Below are 15,023 nucleotides of genomic sequence, written 5' to 3'. Positions count from 1 at the left end.
CAGGGCCTGGAGTAGTGCCTAGCACACCGAAGGTGCTCAGTAAAAATTTGGTGGATGAATGAATCCACAGGGGAGAAGGACATAGAGGCAGGAAGAAACTAAGCAAGTCACCCAAAGCCCAGGGTCCTTTTTTTTTTTTTTAAGATTTTATTTATTTATTCATGACAGACACAGAGAGAGAGGCAGAGACACAGAGGGAGAAGCAGGCTCCAGGCAGGGAGCCCGACGCGGGACTCCATCCCGGGTTTCCAGGATCACACCCTGGAGCTCAAAGCAGCGCTAAACCACTGAGCCACCCGGGCTGCCCAAAGCCCAGGGTCTTAAGTGCAAGAAGCCAAATTCCAACCCGGGCAGTCCGACTGCGAAGTCTTCCTAACCACTATGCTCCTCTTCCCTGAATACATCAGTCGACACCTCCCACAACCGTACACTGCGGCTAGCACACGAACACACGAACACGCTCACAAATACATGCAACCGCCTGCAGCCAGGAGGAGCCGCAGGGACCTACCACAGGTTCGCACCCTCACTCCGCCCCGCACTCAGCCCCTAAGGCACTAGCCCCCAGACCGCAACACCTCAGGCAGGAACCAGGCCTTGGTGCGTACCAGGCGGGGGGGGGGGGGGGTGGTAAGGCGAGCTCGTCCTCCTCTTGCAGCGGCCTGTTGGGGTACCAGGGCATCCGCTCTTGGGCCGCTCCAGCACGGAGTTGCTCATCAGGGGTCTGGGCGGATGATGGTCAGGTCCAGCGCAGAGCCCTGGGGAGGGAAGGCTGGGGACAGTGGCTGGCGTGGCCAAGGGCACAGCGATGCGAACCCCCTCCCACGTCTCCTGGGCCCTCCCAATGGGCAGCGTCCCCTAGGGTGCGTGGTGCAGGCCGTCTCCGTGACCCTTCCCCCACCCAGGCCTGCGCCCCAGCCCGGCCCCGGGCTTCTCCAGCTTCCAGGTCTGATACAGGTGGCCGCGCGCACTGTGGCACAGCTCCGGCTGCGGAAGAGCGCAGCCTCCCCTCACCCGTCACCCCCCTTTGCCGTGCATCTCCCCACCCCGGGGGCCCCAGGGAGTCCTCAGGCTCCTCCCTCGGCCCGAGCCGCCCCCCCCTCCACCGCCTCTGGTGCACCTTCAGCTTCCCGGGCAGGTGCAGAGTCAGCACCCAGGCATCACCCAAGCTGTGGGAGAGCATCCCAGCCCGGGAGTCCACGCCCCCTAGGCCTCCTCCCAGGCTGTGTCCCCCGCCTCCTGGGAGGGCTCGAGGCAGCAACTCCGCCTCCGTGACCCCGCCCTATGCCCGCCCAGGCCCCGCCCCCCGGCCCCGCCTCCTCTTGGCTTCTTAGTGCAGTGCGCGTGGTGGCTCGGGGCCGCGTGGCGCAGGCTGGCGAAGACACCGGGTTCCCCCTGGGCATCAGGTCCCTGCCACCTCCGTGGGCCTCTTCTGTCCCTCAGCCCCTCCGTGACCATTCCAGTCCCTGCCCCAGCGCAGACCTCTCGCTCAGCGGGCCGCCCCAGAAGCTGCCACCCAAGGTGCAAGCATTGCGCCCACAGCTTGCACAGGGTGCTGGCACCGACGGGCGGCTGGAGAAGGCCAAGGCCACCGAGCTGGTGGAGGCGCACACGGTGCAAGCCCGCGATGGGAGGGCCTGGCGCTTTGGGAAGGGCAGGTCGGTCTTACCTGCCAGCTCAGGTACTTCTGGGCCTCCACGCGGGAGATGCCACCAAGTAAGTAGCAGGTGCGAGCCCCGCACCCGCCTCCCTGCACGCAGTATGCCCCCCTGAGCCTCACTGAACCCTGAGGAGACAGAGGAGGCTTTGGGGTACGTGAAACCCTCTATTCCCCTTCCTGAACCCCATTCACCGGGGCCAGGAGTAGCGGAGCGGACCGAGCTGATGGTAGAAAGCCTGCTTTAAGCCAGGGTCGATTTGGAGGGGAGCCTCAGTCCGCTGGGCTCAGATCCGGGACCCCCAAGCCCACCTTTGACTTTTCAGAGAGCTTGTACGGAGCTCCCAGACACCCTCACTGGTCCCCACTCTCCCCATGTACCATGCCCCCCAGCACCTGAAACCATTTGCTACCTGCACAGAGATGTGTTCAACTCTTACTGTTTCAGCCCTGGTGTTGGAGATGGCGGTGGGGGGGGGGGGTGGCAATCAGAGCCTCTGCCCTCTGGAAGCCAACGCCTCAGGTGGGAGAACCAAGTACGATGAACAATTTAGAGCCAAAAGAATAATAATGACGGATTTCAGGTAAGTTCTGTAAAGGAAATAAACAGGAACTAGTGAGAGAAGACAGAAGCCTGTGGCTGGGACCGTCACCTTCTCTGACGAGGTGGCATGTGAGCTCAGATCTGAAGGATGGTGGAGCTGGCCGTTCAAACAGCCAGGGGACAGCACACCAGGCCCAGGTGGGGGACACTCCAAGGGCTCAGGCCCTGAGGCTGGAACAGTCTTTGTCCACCAGCGGGCTTTACTCCGCAGCCTTCCTTTCTTTCTCCCCCCTGATCTTCCCCGTCGGCCTTAGAAATTCCCCCGTCATCCTGAAAACCTCTTCCTTGCCCCACTCCTCTCCCATGATGGCCAAGTTTCTAGAAAGCATGAGCTACCCTGAATGTCCACCAACAGTGGGTTGGGGTGAGACATGCGATTGAAGGTTGGAACGGAAACAGATCCACATCTACCCATAGGAGAACAACAGGAAGTTTGTATGATCCTATTTGAGGGCCAGGTGATCAAAGACACTTGGATATCTAAATAGATATCTAGCAAGGCAGAGAACTAAAAAGTGTCTACACATTCCCCCCCACCATCCACTTTCCGGGGATGTGTTGATGTTTTCCATCTTAATCAAGGTTGAGTTACACAGGTGTCTGCATTTCTTAAAATACACGAATTATACACTGAAGACGTGTCTGTTTCTAGCAGGGAAATTTCACACCCTCCCCCATAACAAAGAAACCGAAAATAGTGAACTCTAGGTAGGGTGCATACTGTTTGGGAGTGACTGGTAGGACGAAATCTGAAAAACACCACTAACCTACAGGTGGAAGGAGCGGGGGAGGGAGGGAGGGCTGGAGAGATGCAAAATAAATGAATACAGCGGCGTGTTAATTGTAGAATCTAAGGGGGGCAGGGCAGTGTGCAGTTGTTTCCATTCTTCTGTATGTTTGAAAGTTTTTGTAATGTTGAGAACAGTAGCCACCAGTCATTTCTCTACTAGGCTGAGCCCAGCAAGGTCCCCCTGGCGCAGACCTGTGTCGGAGTCTTTCTCAGCTGTGCAATGGGAATATGAGGAAGCTTCCCTAGATTGAGGCAAGAATCTGGAGAAATCATAGCCCTCCTACACTGCTTGCACATGCCCCGTACCTTTTGGCAGTCCCTCAAAATGTTCGACATAGAGTTTCCATATGACCTGGACGTTCCACTCCTAGGCATCTATCAAAAAGAACTAAAAACAGACATTTAACAAAAAAAAAAAAATACTTCAACAAGAATGTTCATAGCAGCACCATTTACAGCAGCCAAAGGTAGAAACAAGCCAATGACTATCAATGGGTAAACAGACAAACAAAATGTGCTACATAGACATACAATGGAATATTATCCAGCCACGAAAAGAAGTCAGGCACTGATAGACACTACAACACGTGGATAAACGTTGTGCTTGGTGAAAGAAGCTTGTCACAAAAGATCACGTGTCCTGTGATTCCATTTCTACAAAATAACTAGAGTAGGCATGTCTATAGAGATGTTAAGCCTGGGACTAGGAGGCAGAGAATAGAAGGTGGGTAGAGGGTTTCTCTTATCAGGATGAAAATGCTCTAAAACTAGATAGTGGGAATGCTTGTGCAGCTGTGAGAATTGTGCGCTTTAAATGAGTGAATTGTATGGTATGTGAACTATATCCCAAAGTTATGCACGTGTGTGTTTGTGCATATGAGAGAGACAGAGACACAGAGAGGGAGGGAGGGAGAGAGTCAGGACTCCTGTCTTCATCCAAAAGAAATGAAGACTTTATGCTCATACAAAAACCTGCACCCAGGGACACCAGGGTGGCTCAGCGGCTGAGCGTCTGCCTTTGGCTCACGGGATCTAGGATCGAGTCCCACATCGGGCTCCTGCAGGGGCCTGCTTCTCCCTCTGCCTGTGTCTCTGTGTCTCTCATGAATAAATGAATAAATCGGGCAGCCCCGGTGGAGCAGCGGTTTAGCGCTGCCTTCGGCCCAGGGTGTGATCCTGGAGACCCAGGATCAAGTCCCACGTCGGGCTCCCTGCATGGAGCCTGCTTCTCCCTCTGCCTGTGTGTGTGTGTCTCTCTCTCTCTATCGTTCATGAATGAATAAATAAATAAATAAATAAATAAATAAATAAATAAATAAATTTAAAAATAAATAAATAAATGAGTAAATCTTAAAAAAAAAAAACTGTACCCAGATGTTTATAGCAGCTGTATTGATAATTTCCAAGTTTTGGAAAGAATCAAACGTCCCTCAACAAGTGAACTGGTAAGAGGTGGTATAACTACACCACAGAACACCCCTCAGCAATAAAAAAGAATAAAATACTGGCACACCCGCATCAGGGGTGAATCTGCAGTGCATTCTGCTGAAGGAAAGTACCCACACTTAAAAGGCTGCTTATGGTATGATTCCACTTACACTATATTCTGGAAAAGACCAACTATAGTGATAGCACATCAGGGGTTGTCAGGGGCTGGGGAGCAGGGCATATTCATATTTTGATTGAGGTTGTGGCACTACAGCGGCATGCGCTGTCAAATATCAGAGAGTTGTACCCTAAAATGGACACATTTTACTATATGTAAATTATTCCTTTTTTTATATATATAAGTAGGCTCCATGCCCAGCATGGAGCCCAGCTCGGGGCTTGAACTCACAACCGCGACATCCAGACCTGAGCTAAGACCAAGAGTCGGACGCTTAACCAATTATCAGCCAGGTGCCCCATACCTTGATTTTTTTTAATGAAAGCGAAAGGTCTGGAAGGGAAAAGACACACCATGCAGTAAAATCATAGCTGAATAGGAAAGAAAGGGCTGCCCGTGCTCCCCAGATCCACTTCCTTCCCCCTCGTCCTCTCATCCAGCCTTGAAGGCCCTGCCCCCTTGTCTGGCTGAGGCAGATGGCCAAGGACCATCCTCCCCTCCCTGTTCATCCCTCTTACTCGCCTTGTTGCTAAGTCCCATGAGCAGTGGGCACTGGTGAACACTTTCCTGCCTGAGGCTTAACAATTCTTTCTTGGGTCCTGATGCCATATCCCCACCTCGCCCCAAATTTCTGATGACTCAGCTCTGTCTTCTTCCAAAAGTTTCGTCCCCCTACCTGGGTCATCCTGTCTGTGGCTTCATCAGCTGCCAAAATATGAACCATGCCCATTTCCACCCACCCATCCAGATCTCTTTCTAGACGTCAGTTTGTGCTGATATCACCTCCTTGGATCTCTCCAAGCTATTCCTAATAATATGACCTGGATCCAGATCCGGCTCTTACTGCTCCTGTTGCTGGCTGAACCCCTAGTCTTGTGTCTCACATGACCTGTGCTCTGGGGTTCTCAAGGTACCACCTGGCAAGTCCTCTGCTCAGGAACCTACCATGGGATTAAAAATCTTAAAGAAGGGGAATCCTTGGGTGGCTCAGCAGTTTAGCACCTGCCTTTGGCCCAGGGCGCGATCCTGGAGTCCCGGGATCGAGTCCCGGGATCGAGTCCCATGTTGGGCTCCTGGCATGGAGCCTGCTTCTCCCTCTGCCTGTGTCTCTGCCTCTCTCTCTCTCTCTCACACACACACACACACACACAAATAAATAAATAAGTAAATAAAATCTTTTTTAAAAGAAAGCAAAGAGAGAGGCACCCTGCTGGCTCAGTCTGTGGAGCGTGTGACTCTTAATCGCAGGTCATGAGTTCGAGCCCCACATAGAGCTCACTTAAAATAAATTAATTTTATTATTTATTATTTTATTTGTTATTTACACCTGAGTAGCTCAGTTGGTTAAGTGTCCACTGATTAGGGTTCAGGTCACGATTTCAAGGTTATGAAACTGAGCCCCGTGTCAGGTTCCAGGCTCAGCACAGAGTCTGCTTGAGATCCTCTATCCCTCTCCCTCTGCCCCTCCCACTCATGCTCTTTAAAATAAATAAATAAATTTTAAAGAAAGAAAAGCAAAAAGACAACCTGTAGAATGGCAGAAAATATTTGCAAATCATATATCTGTTTAAGGGATTAATATCCAGAATATACAATAAACTACCATTCAATAGCACACGAAATCAATCCAAAACTCACCCAAAGCCTTGAACGGACATTTATTTGTCCAAAGAAGATGTGCAAACAGCCAGTGGGCACGTGAGAAGATGTGCAACGTTGTAAGTCATTAAGGAAATGCAAACCTAAATCACTTCACATCTACTGTGATGGCTATTAAAAAAAAAAAAAAGGAACATGCCAAGTGTTTGGTGAGCATGTGGAGAAACTGGAGCTCCCATGCACGGCTGGTGGGAAGGAGAAACAGAGCGGCTGCTGTGCAGAACGGTTTGGCATTTCTTCCAAACAGTACCCTGGGAGCTACCGAATGACCCAGCAATTCCCCTCCTGAGTGCCTACCCAAAGCGGGTTTTTGTACACAACAGATGACCAAACAGATATCTGTGCACAATTGTTAACAGTAGTGTTTTGGGGACACCTGGGTGGCTCAGCGGTTGAGCATCTGCTTTTGGTTCAGGGCATGATCCGGGGTCCTGGGATCGAGTCCCACATCAGACTCCCTGCGTGGAGCCTGCTTCTCCCTCTGCCTGTGTCTCTGCCTCTCTCTGCATGTCTCTCATGAATAAATAAATAATCCTAAAAACAAAACCCAAAAAACAGCAGCGTTCTTCACATCGACCGAAAGGTGGAAACAACTCTGTGTCCATTGACGGATGAACAGATCCACAACACGCGGGCCATCCGTACAAGGGAGTGTTATCCAGGCGTAAAGAGAGTGACACTCCAGTGCACGCATCTAAAGTGAAGAAGCTGGACACAAGAGGACAGATATTGCTTGACTCCACTCCCAGGAGGTCTCCAGAGGAGGCCCATCCACAGAAACAGAAAGGGGATAGTGGGAGCCAGGGCTGGGGGAGGTGGGGGGGGCAGTGCTTCCTGGGCACGGGGTCTCCATGTGGGGAGATGGATGATGGTGAAGGTTGCAAGACACTGCGAATTATGTAATACCACTGAGCCATACCCTTAAAAATAGTTAAAAATGTAAATTTTATGTTATGTGACTCTACCACAATTGAAAACAAAGCAAGAACCTGCCATGGCTCCCTCTTGAGTACCTCACTGAAGCTCCTACACTCCTCAGCCCTCTGCTCCAGGCAGCCTGGCCCTGCACCTTCCTTCTGGCGCACCCCCACGCTTCCATCACGCTGCCCCCTCCCCTGGGTGCACCATCACCACTCCTCTCCTCCCAGATCCACCAGCCCTGCCCTGCAGATGGTAGAGCTGCTCCCCACAGAGAACCAGGGCAAGGCAGCGCTGTGGGGGCTTGTCCCAGGACCAGAGAAGAGATGGGAGTAGCTGAGTTGCTTGCAGGGCAGGAAGCTGAGGCGGGAAACCGTCCTCAGCAGTTGGGAGGGCTCTTCCCCATGGTGCCAGCAGGTGCAGCTGCGGCAGCCAGAGGTGGATGAGGCCAGACAATGGCAGGGGGCCAGCCTGAGAGTCCTGTCAAGGTGTCCTGGAGACCATGCGTTTCCTCTGCTTTCTCGATTTTGCCCTGGTTTCCCCGCCTTGCTGGCAATGCCAAGGACAGCAGTCAGAAAAACAAGCACACTGCAGGACAGGCCGGCCCAGGGGCAGCCAGCCCCCATCTGCTCCACCTCCCTGGGTCTTGACGGCCTGCGCCCATCAGGGACACCCAGGGCTGAGGTCTGGAGTGACCAAGTCCCCAGGGTGCCCACAACCAGAGGCGCCGGGAGAGGCTGGACCCGGTGAAGATGAAAGGTCAGCGGGTCGACGCCCTGGAGCCACTGCGGGAGGGGCCGGGCCAAGGCCGGGCAGCTAGACGGAGGGGAAGCCAGGCCAGCAGACCATGTTTACTGTCGGAAGAGCAGAGCCAATCTTCAGCTTCCCACTGTGACCCTGGGCTTGGGCCCCAGGGGTGATCAGATGTTTCTCTCCTGAGCTAAACTCTGGGCCTCATCCCAGGGGACTCCTCAAGCCTTCCCAGAAGACCCGCCCACCTCGAAAACCCCCCAGAGATCCAGGGACATTATCCCGTCCAGGAGTCCTGCCTCTCCATCCCCCAGGAGCCGGTTCATCCCCCCCAGCCCAGCCCCCAGTCCTGCCTCGGCTGACCCCATGCAGCCTCATCCTGAGCTCCTAATTTGGCTGCCCTGAGTTTGCAACCCCACTGGGCCACCCCAGAGAGAGCCGTGGGACACCAGCCTTGTTCTCCGTGCCCAGGTCCTGGGAAGAGGAGGAGGAGGAAAGCTTTGATGCTTGGCCAGGAGCCCCGGCCTGAAATTCCACCATTCGTTTCCCCTTTGGGTTAAGGCAGTGTTTCCTTTATCTGTTCCAGGAACCCCGGGCACCCCCAAAAGCGCTGCAGAGGGAAAGAAATGTCAAGGGGGCAGCAGATACGTTCTGCATATTGCGCAAAACACATGGGCTTATGAAAACCTCTGAGAAGACCTGCACGGACCAACCCCATTTAGCTTTGCTTAATCCCCGGTTTGGCCACGGTTCCCTGGAACATACTCTGAGCATCCAAGGCCCCAATTAAATGCCCACTGTGAGAGCCCAGAGGGGTGATGGAGGCAGTCAAGCTGCAGAGAGAGTGAGTCAGTTTGACGGGAGGGAGGGAGGTGGCGAGGGGTGAGGGGGACACAGGCCTTGCTTGGGGATCTTGCATGCCACCCTCAGTCAGAGACCAGAAATGTCCCTAAACGTCTTCACTGCTGCCACCTTGCTCCTTGCTCCACCTCCTGGCTCTCTGACCAAATCCCCAGTCCTCCACCCAAGACCTCAGGCTCCCCCCAGAGCCCTGTCTCCTGCTCCTTCCCCCTGGCCCTGGTGGGACCCCCTGTGCCCATCAACAGAGCTATAGTAAGGGCGTCTGGGTGGTTCAGTCCATTGAGCTCAGGTCATGATCCCAGGGTCCTGGGATCAAGGCCCGCGTCGGGCTTCTGGCTCAGCGGAGAGCCTGCTGCTTCTCCCTCTCCCTCTGCTGCTCCCCCTGCTTGTGTTCACATGCGCTCTCTCTCTCTCTCTTTCATGTTTCTTTGTCAAATAAATAAATGTCAAAAATTTTTAAATAAATAAATAAATAATAGATTAATTAAAATAAATTACGAATAAATAAAAATAAATAAATAATAAGTTAGTTTAAAATAATAAATAAATTAAAACTTAAAAAAGAAAACCAGGGATCCCTGGGTGGCACAGCGGTTTGGCGCCTGCCTTTGGCCCAGGGCGCGATCCTGGAGACCCGGGATCGAATCCCACATCAGGCTCCCGGTGCATGGAGCCTGCTTCTCCCTCTGCCTGTGTCTCTGCCTCTCTCTCTCTCTCTCTCTCTCTCTCTCTCTCTCTCTCTCTGTGACTATCATAAAAAAAAAAAAAAAAGAAAACCAGAGCTACAGTGAAGACATCACCGGCATCATCAGCCCACGATGTGATTACACTATAAAGACCAATGACTGGGGTGGACAGGATGCTCTGTGGGCAGTGACGGACACTCCCGTGTGTTATTTCTGACATCCGGCAGGCAGACAGGTGGGACTGGCGATCACGGGTCACCACTTGGCCAATGTGCATTCCCAGGACAGTGAGTTCAATTCTGCTGTCTTCGAGAGACGCTATCTCGGGGTGGGGGGTGCGGGGAGAGGCCTTTACAAGTCAGGAGACAGTGGTGGGCTGGGAGGGACCCGGCTCATCCCAGTGGATGCCAGTGTGGACAGAAGACAACCTAGGATCCGGCCAGCTGCTGTCAACCAACCAGTGTCCCACCCAGGGGACACTGGGCAACGTCTGGAGGTAGTTTTGATCGTCAGAATTGGGGGTGCTACTGGCATCTGGTGGGTAGAGATGCCACGAAACATCCTATAAGGCAGAGGACAGCCGCCTAGTACCAGGACTTCTCCAGCGCAAAATGTCAGTAGTGCGAAGGCCAAGGGACTCTGGATCAGTCCCCATCAAGCTGGGGATCGTCATCATCATCACCATCATCATCATATTGACTAGCTTTAGTGCGCACTTACAGGGAACCAAGTCCTGTTCTCAGTGCTTTATACATATTGACCTTTCTTTTTTTTTTAAGATTTTATTTATTTTCTCATGAGAGACACAGAGAGAGAAAGAGAGAGACACTTTGAGGGAGAAGCAGGCTCCATGCAGGGAGCCCGACTCAATCCCAGGACCCCAGGATCACACCCCGGGCCAAAGGCAGACACTCAACCACTCCTACACATTTTATTTTCATCATGACCTCTTTCTAGAGGGCGGGTACTACTAGTGTCCCCATGTTCAGAGAGGTTCAGTAACTACCCCAGGGTCACACAGCTAGTAAATGTCAAAGCCGGATTCCAACCCAGGCTGCCCCACTCCTGATCCTTCTCTTAACTCACCCTTCCCCCTGGGGTGGGAGTCGGGTGCCTGAATCCATTGAGATCACAGTCTCCCTTGTAGCTGGATGAGAGCTCAAAATAAAGGTTGATTAAGATGGTTTATAAAATATCAAATTCTGTTTCTCCAATGCCTGTGTTTGAGGACTCGGACCCCTACACCTCCCTGAGCGGAGGCGCTTACAGGACCTTTTCTCCAGCGATGAGGAGGTTGACCTCTGTTCTAGTGTCAGAAGTCAACTTGCTTGACGGTGGGGCCGCTGGGGTCTGGGCAACCCAGGGCTGATTATTCTGGGAGAGAGTTCAGAAATCTGAGGGCAGCACAGCACAAGACACACGCCGCTGCCACCATCGTCGTCATCCTTGCTGTCGCTAATTTGAACTCATCGGTAACAACTGTCCCACACTAACTGAGCACTAACTGTGAACCAGGTCATGTCCTAAACCCCTGACATTCTTTACCCACTTAATGGTCCCAAGAATCCCGTGCAAGCGATATTATCCATCATCCCCCTTTTCCAGAGAGAGAGAAACAAGTTCCGAGGGGAAAGCCACATGCCCTGGGCCAGGCAGCAGGAGGTGTGACTCTGAGCACCTGCTCCTAACTCAGAGTTTCTCCACCTCCATACTGTTTGCACTTGGGTTCAGATCGTCTCGGGGATGGGGAAGGTAGGGGGTCTCGCAGCACCCTCGGCCTCTACCCACCAGATGCCAGTAGCACGTCCCTCAGGCATGACCACCAAAAATGTCTCCAAAAAAAATAAAAAATAAAATAAAATAAAATAAAAATGTCTCCAGACATCAGCAGATGTCCCCTGACAGGAGGAAGAACTGCCCCTAGTTGAGACCACTGCCTTGACTCTACACTTTGGGATGGGACAGGAGGTGAGGAGCATGGAGAGGTCTGCCGGCTGCAGCCCCTAGAAAAGTCTGGAGCCCGAAACCCAAGCCACCAATAACAATCAGTGTTATGGGGGCGCCTGGGTGATGCAGTCGGTTGAGCATCCATCTGGCTCTTGGTTTTGACTCAGGACGTGATCTCAGGGTCCTGAGATCGAGCCCTGCATCAGGCTCTGCACTCAGTGCGGAGTCTGCCTAAGACTTTTTCCTTTTCCCTCTGCCCCTCCCCGGTGTGCTCATGCTCGCGCTCTCTCTCTCTCTCTCTCTCTCTCTCTCTCTCTCAAATATATCTTTTAAAAAAATCAGCTTTATGACAATGTGGTTCTACAGCACCTACTATGTGCTGCATACCCTAGGTCTATCCCTTCATTTAATCCTCAGAAGGACCCCGTGACGCGAGGAGTGTGATTAAACCTACCTGCAAGCCAGAACCAGGAACAAAGAGGCGGGCTGACTTGCCCAAGGTCACGCAGCAGGTAAGCAGCACCGTTAGGATTCGAACCCAGGCTTCAGAATCTACACTTAAACACCACTCTTGCCTGCCTGCCCGCCCCAGTGGCCCTGCCAGGGCTGCACGGGTGAGGCTGGAGGACAAGTTAGAAAAAGAAAAAGAAGCTCTAGGCTTGCAGGTGGCACCTAAGGACCCTCCATCCCAAGAGTCTTGGGCCCTAACAGCTTGGCAAGGTTTTATCAGGCTCTTATGGGGTGCTGTGTGCCCTGGACCAGAAAAGAGCAACAAAACTGGTCTTGAGCTCTTCACCTTTCTGCCGAGACTACCTGCAATACCTCCCCCAGCCTCTCATCCAACGGCCAGGAGCTGAGCACCTATTGGGCGCCAATATTTGCCTTCACATCTAACAGATGCACAAAATGAGGTTCAGAGAGGCCAAGCAACTTGCCAGGGACACACAGCAGTGTGTGTGACAGGAGGCTCCCTGCTCCATCTCTCCAGTCCCTCATTAACCTTCAGAGCCCCCCCTCCCAGGGGCCCCTCCTGGGGATTATCTGCATTTTGTTTTTCAGATCCACAGTCCTGTTGAAGCATCCTGGTTTTGCAGGGTCTTAGGACCAGAGCACACATTTGTTTTTTCTAGAGATCTCTCTGCTCCCTGGGGCTGAGGCTGAAGCCCTGATGGGCCCAGCAGAAGCCCAGGGAACATGTGTCCCTTGGGGTCTTGGTGTCCCCTGGATGTTACCCCTCGGCGCATCCTCTGGAGCGGAAGTTGCATCCCTTGTCCCTCAGGACGTCCATTGATCTGCTTCTTTCTGCAGCTGGACCCCACCCATCCCAGGCCCCCTCATCCCATCTGGTTCTCCCAGTGGCCTCCCAGTTAACACTCGGGCCCCCCCTGCCGGACCTGAGCCACCCCGGAGAAGGGGGAGGGTGCTGCTCCAACTGGGCAGAACTTCCCCCCACCCCTGGGGATGGGAGATGATCCCCAATGCTAAGAGCTGGTTCTAGATGAAGAAGTCAACTTGGGCTTTGCTGAAGCCACACCCCCAGCCTGAGAGCCCTCCCTCAGATGGGCAAGATGTAAGGAGGTCACAGCCCCCTGGGGTCTCTCGCTCTCATTTGAGGGTGAAGGGGGATTTATTCAGCCTCTGCAGAGCGCCCCTGAGACCCGGCCATGGTGGCTGTAACAAAAGCAGGCTTGAGGACAGCCACTCACCTGGACGTGCCAGGGGCAGCACGGAGCCCCAGGTGGGGCAGGACAGGGAAGGTGCCACATCTGTGAGGCCAGCCCTCAGATCATCACTGTGACATCAAGAGCGATGTTCCCAACAGCAGGCCCCAAAGCTGAGGGGAGAAGGGGGAACCCTCCTGTGCCGGAATAGGGGGCCGGGGGGCGGGGGGCTGTGCGCAGGAGGAATCTTCAGGGCTCTGGAAACAGGGGGAAGGGAAGGTGGGCGGGTTGTGTTGCTTTTTTTTTTTAAGATTTTATTTATTTACTCATGAGAGACACACAGAGAGAGGCAGAGACACAGGCAGAGGGAGAAGCGGGCTCCCCATGAGGAGTGCGAAGCGGGACTCGATCCCAGGACCCCGGGATCATGCCCTGGGGCACCCAGGCGCCCTGGGGTTTGGTTTTTTAATTTTACCTTTTATCCCCAGCTTCACTGAAACAGAACTGACGCAGAGCGCAGAGCCCCGGTACATTCAAGGAGCGATTCGCTGGTTTGGGGCACTCCTATATGGCTCAGCTTCACCCCGATGCCCTTAGGAGCACCTGTCCCGCTGCCGCCTGTGCCCAGCACATCGGAGGTCTCCTGTCGCACGCTTGGGTGGCTCAGCGGTTGGCGTCTCCTACTCATCCCTCAGGCCTGCTATTAAATGTGCCTTCGGGGAGGGCCCTCCCTGCCCCCCTACATGGGAGAGATGGGGGCCTTGTCCACTTCACCTGGCCTGGGGCGGGCAAGATTCAGCTCGGTATTTCAGGCGGAAACATCTAGAGATGGGGGCTGCAGCCCCTGAGCAAGGGGACCGCCCACCCCCGCCCGGGCCTCAGCGCAGTGATCCCGGGGCCACCCTGGGGGACTCTTCGCCCTCAAGCTCACCTGCCTTCCCTCTGAGGGCTTTACCTTGGCTCTTCTTTTCCGGTTCTGCCACCTGCCGCTGAGCAACATGGAGCGAGTTACTCAGCCTCTCTGTGCCTCAGTTTGCTCATTTGGGAAATGGGTATGATGCCTCACAGCGAGCGCTTGGATTCCCGCAGTTCCTACAGACCAGCCCCCACCTCGGCCCCCCCCCCGCCGCGAGCAACGGTTCGCGCGCGCCCTCCTGTGGCCTCACTGAGTACTGCATCCCTCTGGGCGCACCCTACCCCCCCTTCCCCGCCCCCTCCCCCCCCCCGCCCCAGTCTTAAGGCTCTAAGTTACAAAAAAAAAACAAGCAAACAAAGCACTTTGTAAGTCAGTCCCTAAAAGAGGGACTGGCTCTCGAAAGAGGATGCACTGGCCACAGTAGCCTTCATCCCCCTAGAATGCCCTCACCCCCTCAGCTTCCCTCTTAACGATTATTTCAAATCGCACATGTCAATGCCACCTCCACCTGGAGCCTTCGGCGGGCTCCCTTCCAACTGGACACGGAGCATCGCCTGCGCGCCAGGCCCTGCTCTGGGCCCTGGAGATACCACCGTGGACCACGTAGAGGGAACCCTCATCCCTCAGGGCTGGCATCAGGGTGACGGAGGGAGAACCAACAAAAATAATCCACAGTGTCAGGTGGTGATGCGGGCTAAGAGTAAAATAAACCAGGAAATGGGAGAGAAGGTGTGTGGATGTAATCTGGAAGTGGGGGAAGGGGCAGGCCTCAAAGGGGGGACAGGGGGATGTTTAAGATGGGACTCCAAGAACAAGGTGGAGTGGCCATTGTGATATCAGGAGGAGGAGGCAGGATGGTGACCTCAATGGCGTTGCCATGTAGCGGCTCCTGACCGTGTCCCCAGTACCTGGGCCAGCACCTGGCACAAAAAGGTACTCAATAAAGATTTCATTGAATGAAAGCCCAG

The sequence above is a fragment of the Nyctereutes procyonoides genome, unplaced genomic scaffold, assembly GCF_905146905.1.
Source record: "Nyctereutes procyonoides isolate TBG_1078 unplaced genomic scaffold, NYPRO_anot_genome, whole genome shotgun sequence".
Classification (NCBI taxonomy): Eukaryota; Metazoa; Chordata; class Mammalia; order Carnivora; family Canidae; genus Nyctereutes; species Nyctereutes procyonoides.
Note: the sequence above shows the minus strand (reverse complement) of the source record.